The sequence below is a fragment of the Saimiri boliviensis genome, chromosome 6 (genome assembly GCF_048565385.1).
Source record: "Saimiri boliviensis isolate mSaiBol1 chromosome 6, mSaiBol1.pri, whole genome shotgun sequence".
Taxonomy (NCBI): domain Eukaryota; kingdom Metazoa; phylum Chordata; class Mammalia; order Primates; family Cebidae; genus Saimiri; species Saimiri boliviensis.
Window position 1 is genome coordinate 78,492,434 of NC_133454.1, and position 16,498 is coordinate 78,508,931.

Sequence of the window (16,498 nt, forward strand, 5' to 3'; positions counted from 1 at the left end):
CAAAGGTACAGTGCTTTTCCTTCTATCCTGCTGTCGTTTTGCAAAGACCGCTGAAAAAGTAGTTTCATCTCACCTTGAACAACGAGTCCAGACCTAATTCCTATAGTCAGTCTATAGAACCCAGAACTCACTGGGCTTTCTTTTTTCTTTCTTTTTGATTTATTTTTAAAATCTTTTTATGAGCAGGGTCTTGCCCTGTCACCCAGGCTGGAGTGCAGGGGCATCATTGTAGCTACTACAGCCTTGACATCCTGGCTAGAGTGATCCTCCTGCCTCAGCCTTCCCAAGCAGCGGGACGACAGGTGTGCACCATTCCACAGGCTCTCTATCTTGCCACTCCACAAATGACTCCATACCCGTGTGAACAGGGAATTACACACACCCGCCTTTTCTGCCAGTCTGACACTGGTCTCCTGGCCTCTCTGACGGCACTTATGCCCTGTTAGACACCTTTCTGTGGTTTGCCCTGCTTGCAGTACATGACTCGCACTTAGATCCAACTCTTCATTCATTTGGTTTCTTTCTTCAACAACCATTCACAAGCACCTACCTTTTACTAAGCCCTGCACTAGAGGCTTTTCCTCTAAAACATAAACGAGACGTTCAGGAGCAGAGGGATGCACAAGGAGCGGTGACAGCACAAAGGTGCCACAAAGTAACTGTCGGCGGGCGGCACAAAAAATTTCAGAGGAGGCAGAGCTGAAATGGGTTTTAGAGCAACTAGAATGCTCTCAGCAGACAAGGGGAGAAAAGGACATTCCATGCTATGGGGAACAGTGTGTACACAGGGATACAAAGCAAAGTCATATAGCATATGGGGTATACAATTTCACACTACCAGCATGCAGGGGCTGTGAGTGTGTGTGTGCACATCTGTTACTCTGATGTAATAAGGATATATATATGTTATATGTATATATATGGGGAGAGAGACAGACAGACAGACAGACAGACTCCTTCCCAGTTCTGGAGACAGAGCTTCAAAAACCCTTGGCATTTCCTGAGGGATGGGGGTAAGAGGAGCCTATTTTGTGATTCATAACAAGTCCCTGTGCCATACCTGAGTTTATGCTAATAAGGTGGGAATTTATTTCTTACGGTTCCAGAGGCTGGGAAGTCTTAAGATTGATGGCTGAATCTGCTGTGGGCCTTCTTGCTGCATCATCCCACAGCAGAAAGGCAGAAGGGCAAAACAGCACACACAAAAGAGAGAGAGGGCAGGAGGGGGCTGGACTTGTATTTATCAGAAATGCACTCTAGCAATGACAGCACTAATCCATTCAGGAGGGGGAAGATTACTCCCACAAGACTGTCCCCACTTCAGATACTCCCGATTAGCGTCTGAAGTGGGGACAGTCTTGTGGGAGTAATCCCTTAAACTGTGGGGATTGTGCTAGCTCCACGTAGTGTCAAAATTGAATTAAATTGTAAGAAATCCCAGTTGGTGTCCAGAAAGTTTGGCAAATTGGCTGATGCAAGGAAAAAAAAAAAACCCACACCTTTGGTGTCAGGAGTGTTGTGGGTAGCAACAGCAGATTAAGTGTGAGTGTGAGTATGTACACGAGAGAGAAACACACAGAGAGAAAAATTAGATTAGATATGGGATGGTGCAGAATGAGGCTAGAAAGGCAGGGATAGGCCTTGAGTGCCATGACCAGGAGACACCTGGGCGGCTCCAGTGTTCCAGCAACTTTACACACTGAAGCCTCAAGGGCATCTCCCACCAAACTGCCTGGGGGTGGCAGGCAGCTGGGACAACAGACATCAAGCCAGCCTTTCCAGGGGTGAGTGGCAATGTCGACTCCCTGGGTATGCTTACAGTGCGCCAATTTTCTACACAAAATCCTTTAACAACTGTTTTCTCTCTCTTTCCGTCTTTCCTTCCCCTCCTTGTAAAAAAAGAGCTGTTTATCCCTCCTCTCATTTCTGCCCCGCTCTGAGCCCTGAGTTTTAGTGCCAGTGCTTTTACACAAATCCAGCTTCACATCTCGAGTGAAATATAATTTCACAGGAATGTAATTCTGGAATGATCTCATTGAAAAAGCACATCCAGCAAAGGCCATGAGCAGACTTCAGGCCAGCCCATTCACACCCAGAGCCAAGAAGATTGCAGACCCCTTTCCCTTAAATGGAGAATGTGCCTGGGACCCAAAGCAAAGCATACCAGCTACCTAGGGATATTCTCCTGCCTACAGCAACGGCTGCCCACCTGTAGGCCATGGCCGGGACCCACAGCAGCGACCACCATGAGCCACTCTGGCACCATACAAGGACAGACTCAAGAGCGTATCCAAGCAAACAGGCTTCATCGCAGAGATGTTGCCTCTCGCCCTTGGGAGCTCCATGCCATCAAACATCAGCTGAAAATATTAACACTCCATCAGAGACAGAAGATTATCTAGAAGCCCAGGTGCTAAAGATCCTCCCTATACCTACCTGCATTCCTAACTCTCTGAAACCCAATTACCATGTGACCCTATTGAGAGAGTCAAACAGTGGAGCATTTGACTCTGAAACTAGATGTCAAAGCCAGGTCCAGCCCAGTCCAGCAGAGCTGGGGCAGAGCAGAACTGAGGAAGAAATAATATACTCAGATGGACGCTCAAAAAATCCTACTGAAAAAAATCACCAAGTTGGAATCTCTGGAAAAAATGTCCTCATTCCAAAACTGTTCCCTACCCCCAATAAATTCTCATAAAATGGACCAGAAAAGGAGGGGGGAAAAAAACTTAATGGCCTGCAGGGTCTATGGGAACTCTCTGTACTATCTTTGCAACTGTCCTGTAAATCTGAAACTATTCTAAAATGTAACATTTATGAAAAATAGTGGCTTATCGTTGTTTCCTCTATGAGAAACAATGGGAAAAGAGTGATCTTTGGGTTTGAAACTCTGCCTGTACCAGCTATGAAGCTTTGGATGTATTGCCTACCCTTTCTAAACTTCAGTTTTCTCATCTGTAAAATAGGACAGTTCCAACCACAAAGTATTGTATGGATCAAGTAAGATAGTGCATGCAAAGGACTTAACACTGCTAAAAGTGCTTTCTTTCTGGGCAGCAGCAGTTTCTCTGCTCAGTCAGCCTTCACGTTGGGTTCTGGACAGCTGCAGCTGAAGACCCTACCTCTACTCTTCAGCCTTACCTGCCTTTAGGACTGGCAGCCTCTTCCAGAAACAGCAGGACACTTTAATCCCAAAGCACAATAATCACCCAAAGGGCTGAAGGCTGCCTTACAGCAAGTTCTGACTAGCGAAAGCACACCTCTGTTGACAGAAACATGTTCTCCTTCCTGCTTTCCTTTCCTCCATTAGAATCCAATGTCACTGCCATCAGCTGAATGACCTTCCTAAGGGTTACAGGGATCCATCAGAAGGAAAGCCAGAGGTTGGCAGAGTTGCGCCTCTGACGGAGACTAAGTATGCTCTCAAAATCGCCGCAGAAGATTCTTCCCCTTGGGTAGCACCGCTACCACCCACCATCTCATCACCACCCCAACTCCTGGCTGTGCCCTGCTCCCCATCCTGGCCCCACATGAAGCTGGGCTGATAAACTACAAATCCATAAGTCAAGGGGCACAACAAGTTCCCCAAAGCCAAGACATATGTCCCAAGGCTGGGCAGGAAGTTGCCCCCAGGCCCTGGAGCCGGAACCGGAGCCTCAGCCACCTTGCCTCTTGTTTCCATGACAGTGTTACCTGCTTCTCCCTTGGGGAGACTGAGGTGAGTGGGCAGTCCAGGAACCCTAACTGGGTTTTTTTCCATTTATTTATTTATTTATTTATTTTTTGAGACAGAGTCTCGCTCTGTTGCCCATGCTGGAGTGCAACGGTGCAATCTTGGTTCATTGCAACCTCCACCTCCCACGCAGCTGGGATGACAGGCACCCACTACCATGCCTGGCTAATTTTTATATTTTCAGTGGAGACAGGGTTTCACCATGTTGGCCAGGCTGGTCTCAAACTCCTGACCTCAAGTGATCCGCCCGCCTCGGCTTCCCAAAGTGCTGGGATTACAGGCGTGAGCCACCGTGCCTTGCCCCCAGTTGGGTCTTCTAAGTAGATGGACTAGAGACCAAGGGAAGAATCAGGTAAAGAAAGGTATAGCTGTAATGTTGTGTTATCTCCTGGAAAGTCACTCACAGGAATGTCAGATACTTAAAAAACTCTCCCGAGACAAAGGAGAACTTCAATCTCACCCTGAAAATTTACTGTCCAAATAAGGGAACAAACAGTCAGTGCTAGAAAAGTCAGGCTGTTCCAACTCTGAAAAGCCCTGGGAGAGAGGCAGTTCCGGGGCTTTGGATTCCACTGACAGGTTGTAACCCCTTGAAGCACTAATGGGCACATTCTAGTGGCTAATTCCTCTGACCTTCCAGATGGCTGGGTTGGGGACACACCCCAGCTGAGGCCCAAGGACATCGGTTTCTGGCAGGGAGTATGCAAAATCTCAGCAGCTCCAACCAGACCAGATAACAGCCCTGCGTTCAAGGACGAGTGCAGGAACCAGGACCCAGGAGGAAGATGTCTTTGGAGCCATTTCTTCTTTCACCAAGTAAGAGACAAATATAGCCAAATATGAAGAAACAATTCATCTTCTTTGCAATTTTTCTCCAGTTCATCACCTCATACCTAGTTTACTGCAATGGTCTCTGGTTATATAGACAGCACGTTTTCCAGTGCCAGCACACAGGAGGCACTAAGTAAATGTTAAACAGTATTATTATATTACAAACTCCCTTTATTCTTCTACCTCCAGTCCTCTCTGCTCGTAAGTGACAGATGAAGCATCCTGAATGTCAATATCATCATGTCATTCTTCCAGGCTCCTTAACTGCCAATCATACCAGAACCAGGTTCCTTTAACTGCTTCCAACCAATCTCAGTTTCCTCTTCTTCCTTCCCTCTTCAGCCAGCCCTGGCCCTGCCACCCTCCCCAGGCCTGCCCACACAGAGATACACAGAGCTGCACGTGCATGCATCTGCGTGCACACACAAACATACACACCCCCCTGCTCCAAACATGTCCACATGTCCATTTCTGCCCCATGTTTCTGGGCTCAAACCATTGGCAAGCTGGAGTGCTCTCCTTCTTCCTCTCTGCTACCCAATTCCTAGTGTCCTCCAAGGCTCAGTCCAAGGTCCCCTGAAGCTCAGGCTGAGAAACTATTCAATCCACAATGACCAAGCACCTGCTCTGTGCAAGGCACTAGCCCAGTCACTGAGGACACAGGAAGGAAAACGACACAGTCCTACATGCCCCTGACTGGTGGGAGAAGCTTCAACATGAACTGCCCGGCTCACCTGAACCACGCCGGCAGCAGAGTCAACCACCAGACCTCACAGGCAGCTTGCTGTGATGACGGCAGTGCATGAATCCCAGCTAGATGGGGTCTTCTTACCTCTAGAGACTTCAGCCCTTTAAAGAAACCACCAGGGCCTAGTGACTTAGAATATATTCTAAGAGCCTTCATTCTCTGTGACCACCTTGGGTAGCACTGCCCCCTGTCCTGCTTTGGAATTTTATCAGCTAAGCTGGGTCCAACCTCATTCAATAATAGCCCTGGTCGACCACCCCTCCTTAGGGCCAGGCACAAGCCTCACATCCCTGTCCTAAGCCAGGGAACAGAGAGAGAATGACCAATGCTCTCCCTAGCGGTTTCTAGGCCTGACGCCACTTGACTACAGAGCTGATGGGGGCCACAGGGGAGCCAACCCTTAGGCCTCTCCAAAGAAAAAGGGTAATGTGCAAGTTTCAGACCACAGGAGTAACTCCACCCTTCTCTCTCTTCTTCAAGAAAGCTTATCAGAGTGTGAGCCTGCTTGCTATTATTATAGGTATAATCTTGCATACCTTCTAAATTACAAAAATAGGTAACCCATTCATGTTTACTTTGGTCCTTTAACTCCTGTAGTAACAAATGCCATGTGATACATGCCTCACATCTAGTCCCAAGCTACTAGTGAGTTACAATGCCTGGAGAGAAGCAGCTGCTGTGAGCTTCCAGTGGGCCACCTCCCCCGAGATACCCTACCTTGGATGGCCAAGAGGGCTACCTGGGTAAAATCGAGATCCTGAGACAGATTTGTAGGCTCAACCCAGAGGGCAACCCTAACTCATTCCCCTACTCATGGGGGGACAAATGCTGCTATATCAATGCCTGGGGAAAAGGGCCACATATTTTTCATGTCCCACACTCAGATGGGAGTGGAGTCTCACTGCTTCTAGAAGATTGGAACTGTCACTGACTTGGTATTGATATGGACCAAAGATACTTCCTGTTGGACACTTCTTAGGCCTGTCACACGTGGTCCAAGAAAGCAGTAAGATGGCAAAGAGACCAGCTAAGAGCTACTCCAAACACCCAGACCATCAAATGATCATTCCAATTGTCAGAGAATCTGTGGACCAAGTACTTAAAGCTATGCACGTTGAGAATGCTCTAAAATTCCTATCTTTTTCTTCTTTTCCCCAGAACCAGGAGAGGCTCTCTTGATGTAATCTTAGATACCACGGAATAGAATGTTCAACCCAGGGAAAAAAAAAGAGAGAACACTTAACTCATCCCTACTTACATTTTGAGTAGTGGAGACTTACAGTCTTCCTCATCATCCTCCCGGTAATCTACCTGAACCTCAAGTCTCTGAATAAGCTTATCATACATGTGACTTAGCTGTTGCTTTTTACAGCATGAACTATTCAGCCTCCTACTAAGGCTACCCTTTCCAGAATGGCTGAATGGGTCTCAATCTCTACTAAGGAAGCTCACCTCCTTCAGGAGCTTACCTAAAACAACAGTCACATATTTAGGCATGCTGGCTTGTATAGGTCAGGTCACCTAGAAAGGCCACAGCAGCTGCTGACCAGTACACCGCACGTGAGCACTAACAGGGATCAATGAATCAAGCCTTAAAAAAAGGGCAGAACAGAAGGAAAGAAGTTGCCATTGGCCCTTGGATCACCAGCAACTAGCTCAGAAGAGTCTGCCTGAGGAGGACTGCATCCAGCCGTAATGAGCACCTAGTCTTTGAAACCTGCGGCATCCAGACAGTATCACTTCCTACTTCGGAGGGTCCTCCCACACAGCCACCCCTTACACTACGCCCATCTCCCAGGCTGGAGAGAAGACCTAGGCCACACTATCTTGAGAAGCTTAGCCACACATTTTCAGTCCCCGTCCACCTCCACCCTCCCCCCGCCCCTGACGGCTCAAATATTCAGTCTCCACATATGTGTCTCTGTGCCTGTGTGTCTGTGTTTTATTTATACTACCCATGTCTGTTGTTAGCAACAGAAACAAAGTACTTTAAGGCAGAAAAGGCAAGTCTGCCAATTGGCTTGCTGCTCCCCGCCTGCTTCCAGCTCAGAGAAGGGGCTGGTAAAGGATCCTTCCAGCTTCAATCTACCATGTGTGCCTACAGCTCACTCATACAGGGGGCTGGGAGGCATGGCGCCAGTCTGCCTCACATTAGTCACTGCAACATCAGGTGCCAGCCATCACCTCTCTTCTTCCCTGGAGGCCACACCCTGAATACCTGATTCCCTCACCTGCCTAAATGTTGATTACTGTTGAAAGGCAGGGCTTCAGAAGCCAGAATTTGAGAAACCCACTCACCTCCCTTGGGCACCAGAAGAGTGGGAAAGATGAAAGGGCAGTGCTTCCCCAGATTTAGATGCTGGAGAACTAGCCCAAGCTAAGTTCTACTTTCACGTCCTTCCATTCCCACTTCAGCTTTTCTGCTACTGATAATCTTCCAAGTTCCAATAGCAGACTTCCTAATAACGCTGACAGTAATTATTGATCGCTACTTTGTTTCAGCTAAGAGAACAAAACATGAAATGTGATTCTTGCACGTGGGGAGCTCACAGATGAATGTAGGGGGATGAGACACAACAGCAAGCAATCCAAGTGTGGGACACAAACCAGAAAGACGGGACAATGAGGTGGTGGAGGGGCTAGAGCAGCTCAGGATGGGGTTTCTGTGGGAGAGGAAATGTAAGCCAGGCTGCAAAGGACAAACAGTAGTTGGACAGAATGAGACAGAAGGTTGTTTGAGATGAAGAGTTAGACTATGACTCAAGGTCCCAAGACAAGAGAGTGGCAAATATCACCACCCATAGTGTTTTCCTCATATTCAGTGGAGGCTCAGCCCTGCTAGGTATGGAGGAAGGAAAGTTGCATGACTTGGTAAAAATAAAACCCTCCCCTCTGGGTCACTATGCTCTCCAGCCCCTCTGCACCCACCTCTGCCAAGAGCATGCTCGGGGTTTCCTTTTTCTGTGCTACTCCGAAATCCTTTCTCCTGCACGGCATGGAATGCAGCCAGCCTAACTCCCTAAACCCAAAAACATCCAGATGAAACTCCCGGTATTCAGGGCTCCTGCTCCCACGGTAGGACAAGCTTCAGGCTCCTGCAGGTGCAGTGTGGGCCAGGAGCTTGAACTCTTCCTCTGTCGGCCTGGGTCAAGTCAAGCTGTGAGTCTGATTCTTTACTCACTAGAGCAGGAGAATGGAGGCAGTATGAAATTTCAAGTACAGTTCCTGGGAAGCCAGGACAGCCATGTTTCCTCTTTCCATTCATACTTATAGTCAGACAGTTATTCAACTAATACACACCAAACACCAACCATGCATAAGCCAATATGCTTAGTGCTGGTTGAGACACCAAATGCATCAGATGTGGGCCCATGCTCAAGGAGTTTCCACTCAGTAGGGTGAATAGAATAGACACATAAATCTCATAAATACCAAGAAGACTATTTTAAGTGCCATTAGAAAGATGAAATTAAGTGCCACTAGAGCAAAGCCATTAGAGAGATGCAATGTTGTAACTTAGGCAGAAGATTACTTCCAACTAAAGGTTCAAGAACACTTTACAGAGACACTGGCCCTTGAGCTAGGCCTGGAAGATCAAATGGCAAAAGAATCAAAGGGTATTCCTAGGCAGATGGAACTACACGCACAAAGGCTTGGAGGCAGGAAAGCAGAGGACGTATAAAGAGCAAAAGTGTTGGTCAGTCTGATGGGAGTTTAACTGAGAGTAGACCAGGGAGAAAGAGAGTTGGAAAGACAGAGACTTGTTGGCTCTTAAAGCCAAATTAGGGATCTTAGTCTTTCTCTGGGGAATCACAGAGGTTTTCTGAGAAAAGAATGATGGGTTAGAGATTATGCTTCTGAAAGATGAAGCAATACTCAGAGCCTGTCTAGGGGCTATGGCAGAAAAATCTGCTCGAATGGTCCACGAGGGCTGAGGATCACAGAAAGGACAAGGGAGAGAGAGAACTGAGGTAAGCAGCAAGTGCAGGAGGAGAATTTCTGCCTTTGAGGTTCATGCTGAACAGAAAAATCAGCAGGCAGTGGCCACAGCGGCTAAGAGCTACACAGGCAGAGAAAAGCTGGAGAACCAGCTCTTGGGAGGGGACAGTGAAGGAGTAGGAGGTGGAAACAGAAAGGAGACTGGGGAAGGGAAGGGGATCTCAGAGTTCAGGATCCTAAAAGCAAAACTGCTCCAAGTGATAAAGCCAAAGGTACCCTGAGAGGCATGAAGATGAAGTCCTTAGAGTTGGAAGGACTGAGGGACCGTGAGGCCAGCACTGATGGATTCTCAACTCCTCAACTCCTCAAATCCTAATTATGCCAGAAAGAGGACATGTGAAGAAGGTTTTAAACAGCCTGAAGTCAATAGGCAGGTAAGGGCACCAAGAGCGGGCAGAGGAGGGACTAACTTCTTACAGGAAAGGTTGCCAGGCAGGGCTTGGTAGCAACATCAGGAGTTCAGAGCGAGAGTTGGGAGGAGGTGAAGTGGCTTCACTGGAGAGGGTCACAAGGAAAGTAAGATCTTCAGGGAAAAGCCAGCTTTTGGCTGTAACAAAGAGGAATGTTCTAAGAAAAGGCACCAAACAAAGGGCAATACCACTTTTTGTCTATCACACCAGGCAAGATGAGAAAACTATTTACAGAGTCAGGCAGAGGGTGGCAAGCTGGGCACTCTCACACACTGCTGGATGTTTTGTAAACCAGTACAATTTTTCTGGAAAACAATTCAGGTACACACACACACACACACACACACACACACATACACATACATGTCCTCACAAGGATACCCTATACAAAGTTAAAAGATAAGGACAGGCAGGAAGAAAATAATTACAAAGCACATAACTTACAAATGATTAAAAATCAGAATATATTAAAAACTCCTAAAGGAAAAAGACAAAAACCCAACTGAAAAATAGGTAAAAGATATGAACAGGGAATTCAAAGAAAATAAAATATTGCTCAATTTCTTTGATAAATTGAGAAAATGCAAATTAAAGTGATGAGATATTATTTCACACTCATCGGACTGGAAAATACTGAGAAGCATGGTATCTCCAAGTGTTAGCAAAAAAAATGGGGAAATGAAAACTTATATACACTGCTGGTAAACACATACAACCACTACAGAGAGCAATCTGGAATTAACTAGTAAAGCTAAAGAATCATACTCCCCACCACATCACTTCCATTGCAAGGTAGCTAGTGTACACAGACTCTTGCACAGTCATTACAACAGTGTCTGTAATACACAAAAATTAGGAAGACTTTAACCATTTCTCACTGCCATACAATGGTGAGCTATACACCAATTAAACCGAGTAATTTTATACATGAAAACTTTTCAAAAATGAACTTGAATGAAAAAATCAAGCTGCAAAAGGTTGCCTGTAAGAATGGTACCATGTGTATAAAATTTAAAACATAATACATTATTTATGAAGACATGTATGTAAAAGAATAAGATATGGACAGTGATGAGGCTTTTGTCAGTTTCAGGAGGAAGAAAGACTGCAGACAGCTTTACTCATATTTGTCCAATTTTTTTTTTCCTGAGCCTCCAAGCATGAGTACATTATTTGTCAAATTTTTAAAAATTTTAAATAAGAGATCTGAAGTAAATTTGATACAATGTTAATATTTATGAAATTAGATGACGGTACATAGATTTTTATTATATTAACCTTTTACTTTTCCACATACTTTTCCAAGTTCTAAAAAATATTATTAAATAATTTAAGTATATTACATACCTTTTGAACCAGTAATTCCATTTTTAAAAACTTCTAGAAATAACTATCCTGAAGTTATACAAGTAGGGCATAGTTATATAGATATGTAGATATTTGCCACCACATACTTTTTTTTTTAAAGAGATACAGAGTCTCATTCTATTGCCCAGACTGGAGTGCAGAGGCAAAATCACAGCTCAATGTAGCCTCCAACTCCTGGGCTCGAGTGATCCTCCCGCCTTAGCCTTCTGAGAAGCTGCAACTACAGGCAAGCACCCCCACACCAGCTAATTTTTTGCTTTTTCCTAGAAATAGGGTCTTACTATATAGCCCAGGCTGGTCTCAAACTCCTAGCCTCAAGCAATCCTCCCGCTTTGGCCCACATAGCTTCTAATAACAGAAACAACCCCAAAGTCCATCACCCGCTTAACTAAATAACAATCATCTATACGATGGAATTCTATGAAGCATTAAACATTATAGAGTAGCCCTATATGTACTGTCTGTAGAAGATATCCAAGTAATATTGGTCAGAAAAGTAGGCTACAAAATATAAGGGCAAAATGATGGCACATTTAGGGGATAAAAAAGCGTATGTGTAACACGTGTGAAGAAGATCCCAAAGACAATATATACCAAAAATTAACAATAATTATGCTCTAGGGGATTATATGACTTTTACTTTCTTCCTAAAATGTTTTGTTATTGTCCAAATATTCCTCAACAAGCATGTATTTCTTTAATTAGAAAATAAATAAAGTTCCTTAATTTTCCACAAAAAGATAAAAGAAAATAAGGGTAATCTGGTAACAGCAGATGAGTTTTACCTGAAATAATGGAAAAGGTTAGCAGAAAAAGAGGATTATATCGTAGACAGAAGTATAACAAAAGCTCTACCAAAATGAAGAGCTGGGAGGAAGAGCAGGGCTTACAGGTTTTCATCCAGGTCGAACATTTTCAGCAACAAGAACAAAGAAGGCAAAAGGGAGGAGGTCGGCTGGGAGAGTTGCTCACGACTGAAGGGCAGAGACTACAGTTCCCATATTCCACAGAAAAGTTTAATACATTTTTCACTTCACAGATTTGTAACTTGCCATAGGACTGGCTCCTTTGGTGAAGTTTCAGCAAAGGAAAGATTCTTGGGTAGAACTTCATAAAGTCATAGGATCAGCCCCCAGGGGAGTAGACTTTTTAGATCCCATCCCTCAGACACATTCAGAAGGCCAAGGAAATGCCCTCAGGACTGAGCTATGATAAAGAAGGTGACCAACAGCCTGGGCAACACAGAGAGACCCATCTCTACCAAAAAAAAAAATTAGCCAGGCATGGACATGGAGGTGCATGCCTGTGGTCCCAGCTACTTGGGAGTCTGAGGTAGAAGGATCACTTAAGCCCAGGAGGTTGAGGCTGTAGTGAGCCGTGACCACACCACTGCACTCCAGCCTTGGCAACAGAGCAAAACCCTGTATCAAAAAAAAAAAAAAGAGGGTGACAAAGGAGACAAAAGCAATGACATTACATGGCCTTAGTTTAGACTACACAACCAGCAACTCTATTTCTTAGAATTCTCTATTTCTCTGAGACAATGAGAAGCTCAAGAAACAGAAGGCTGGGCACAGTCGTTCACACCTGTAACCCAGCACTTTGGGAGACCAAGCTGGGTGGATCACCTGAGGTCAGAAGTTACTTAGCCAATATGGTAAAACCCCATCTCTACTAAAAATATAAAAATTAGCCAGGCATGGTGGTGGGCACCTGTAATCCCAGCTTTACTTCGGAGGCTGAGGCAGGAGAATCTCCTGAACCAGGGAGATGAAGACTACAGTGAGCCAAAATCACACCATTGCACTCCAGCCTAGGCAAAAGAGTGAGACTCTTCCTCAAAAAAAAAAAAAGAAAAAAAAAAAGAAAAAAAGAAAAGAAAAGAAACAGAGTGAGAGAAGTGGGCTGGTAAGCCAGCAGGTAATCACAAGCCAATCTTGTGTTTAGACAAATATGAAACATCTACAACTTGAAACTAATCAAGAAATAATGGCTGTGTGGCCACCTATGAACCAGCACAGATGTTCTACTGGCATGTGCCTTCTTTCTGGATATAGTACCCCCTCTAACACAGCCACCACATGGCAGAGCAGTTACTAAGAAGCCATAGGAAAGTACAACATCTGAGAAGCCAAGTGTGTCCACTGAAATTAAGCCATTCTTTTACTTTTACCCTGAGGCTTTTGGACTTGGACCTCATCCAAGGAGCCGGCTGCCTGCACTTTCACAGTCAGCTTTATCCCTAAGCCCCAAATCCTGAATTTGCCCTATGTCACGAAAAACCATCATCAGCTTTTCTTTACATTAAAAACTGATTGTGATCATATAGCAGTTTTTCCTGTTTTCTGGGATCACTGCTGCAAAGAGAAAAAGTTACACGAGGATAAAATGCCACACATGCAAATTCTTCAGTGTTTGAAATTCCCCTCATTCTTCCCACCCCTAACCAAAAAGGAGGATACAGACCCAGGAGCACTTTGTGAAGGTAGCTCCCTACCTGGCCTTCTGTTTTTCACCTACAGGAATAATCACCCCCTCTCAACTAAGGCCTTTCTCCAGTCACTATAATCCCATGATTTGTAATGTGGGCTTCATTCAGCAAAACCCCAGGGCTGGTGTTATCTAGGAATGATAGCAGTCATTTCCAGATCATGGGCAGTCACACAGATAAAGCAAAGCGCAACTCCTGCCTAGCACGTGTGGCCCAAAAGATGACAAAGAAGAGAGGAGGAATGCAGTCCTTCACCTGGTCTCTCAGCACTGAGCCAGCCTCCATTTGTACATGCAAGGAAAGGCCAATACCTGATACTTAAGAAATAATTAAATGTTAGGTCAACCCCTTTCCCTGCCAGGGCTAGTATAAGGATTAAACAAAATAACGTTCTAATATAAGCAAAAATACAAGTTACATGGCTCTAACATGGCTCCAATTTCTAGCTGGTAGGAAGTCAATCCTTTCATCTGTTTTCCAAAGCCTATGGATCTGCCTTTAGTTGGAAATACAGAGTTGAGTATAGAATATATTATAGAACTCAGGGCCTTGAGTTACTGTCCAACTCTTCACAAAATTCCATCTGAAAAAAGTGAGATTTAAGGAAGACTGCCTAAGGGGTATGATGCAAACCCATGCCCCTGCGTATTTTAGGCTCCATTTTCTAGCAGATCACCTGAAAGCTACATAGATGTCCTTAGCTCAGCTCCTCACAGAGTGGTTTTCACTGAGTTGCAATCTCACATAAAACATTTGCATTTTATCTGCAGCTTCTACGAGAACTCTAGGAAACCAAAACTGCAGAAGCACTGGTTGTAAAAATAGCAAAAGAACCGTTGCTGTAGTGGTAAAAACAAGAAAAATAAACAAATAAAACACAATTCTTGGTTTAAAAAAGTAAAAATTACTGTTATATCATTTAATATTGCCTTACATATCATTATAAATTTCATTAAAATATAAAACTAATTTTAAAAACTTTGTCCTTTGAGAAACTGGTATGTTGACTGCCAAGGAGAAGACCATTCACAGCCATCATGTTAATGAACAGGATTAGGAAGGCCAGGCATGGTGGCACACACCTGTAATCCTAGCACTTAGGGAGGCCAAGGCGGGAGGTCTCTTGAAACCAGGACTTTGACACTGGGCTGGGCAACATGGCGAGACCCAATCTCTACAAAAGTTTTAAAAATTAGCTGGGCATGGTGGCGCACATCTGGGGTCCTAGCTACTCAGGAGGCTGGGGTAGAATGATCACTTGAGCCCAGGAGGTCAAGGCTGCAAGGCTGCAGTGATCTATGACTGTGCCACTGCACTCCAGCCTGGGCGACAAAGCAAAATAATGTCTCAGAAAAAAACAAAATAAACAAAAAAACAAGATGAGAACAGCTGCATGCTCTTTTCTTTGGTGCTGATGATGTTTCTATGTTATTAACATGATTAAAGCCTCTCTTTACCAGTTATCTGCTGTGTGTCAAGCATTGTTCCCAGGTGTTCATTACGTTAATTCATTTAATACTCTAACACAATCTTATGAGGTAAACGTTACCAGTTCTGTTTTACCAAACAAGAAAACCAAAGCCCAAGTCATATAGCTAGTAAGAGGAGGAGCCAATTCAAACCAGGACTGATTTCAAAATTCCCATTCCTTCCACTGTGCGATGGAAAGTACAGGAGGGTGTGGTTTTCATGTCTACTGTGGCCGGACATCAATTTTCCCTACTGAGAAGACAGTATGTAAATCTGAAGAAACAATGTATATAAAAATATGGTATATGCTATAAGCCAGTATTCATATGTAAATAACTATCATTGTCCTCCAGGAAAAGATGTGTGAAGCAGAACTGACAGTTTTCTTTTCTTTTTTTAACTTTTTTTTTTTTCTTTTAGAGACAGGTGTTCTCCATGTTGGTCAGGCTGGTCTCGAACTCCCGACCTCAGGTGATCAGCCCACCTCAGCCTCCCAAAGTGCTAGGATTACAGGTGTGAGCCACTGTGTCTGGTGACAGTTTTCTTTTTCTTTTATTTTTAAGAGACAAGGTTGTGCTATGTTGCCCAGGCTGGACTTGAACTCCTGGGCAAAGCAATCCTCCCACCTCAGCCTGCTATGAAGCTGGAACTTCAGGCACATGCCATCATGCCAGGCCAGAACTGACATTTCTACTGCACACACACCAGCAAAATCATCAGGACGTGAATTCTAAACATAGCCTAAGAGGATAACTTTTCTCTCAACACTAAAACTCAAAAAACCATGTAAGCAAGTGTATAGGTCACTTACTTCCTTCAACACAGGTGTTTCACAAGATAGTGAGAAATCATCCCACGTCTAGCGACCATGGGCATAGACTCCTGTTTGCTTCAGAATCCAGGAGATGCTGGTATTTGGCCAGGTAGGCCTTCTTTTCTCTCAACTCCCTTTTAATCTCATCTTCTTCAGTGATCATCATTCTCAAAGAATTATTTCAAGAGATACTATCTTTGAGAAGAAGAATTATTTCAAGTTTTCATTTCTAGCTCATCTACAAATCCATAACTTTTGGATATCAAAGCTCTCCAAAACTCTGAACTCTACAATGTGCTTCTTTCCTATAAGTTTGATGGCTATTACATAGGAGAAATGCATGCTTTCCCTGGTAGTTTAGAGAACAAGTTTGGAATATTATGAGCTCAGAAAAGGGGTCATTCTCCCTCTGGTCCTGAAAATCAAGGATTTTCTAGATGTTTAAGAGGCAAGTGGTCACCAGCAGCAAGAAAATGCTAGGATGGGTTCTCTGGACACTGCTTCACCCAGGGACAGCCACCCCTTCTCTACTCACCTCCATCCAAACCCTGTAAGAGAAGTGTAAATAATGCAACACAAATCTTCACAAAGACTACCTACCAAAACAAACCCCAGCCAGAAAAGCAATGGCGTT

The 16,498-nt window shown here is 44.5% G+C and overlaps 1 protein-coding gene across 4 annotated transcripts in view; it reads right to left on the minus strand.

Moving 5' to 3' along the window:
* The window catches only part of DENND2B (DENN domain containing 2B), a 120,174-nt gene that overhangs the window by 79,830 nt on the left and 23,846 nt on the right, over positions 1-16,498 (minus strand). The window lies entirely within an intron of this gene.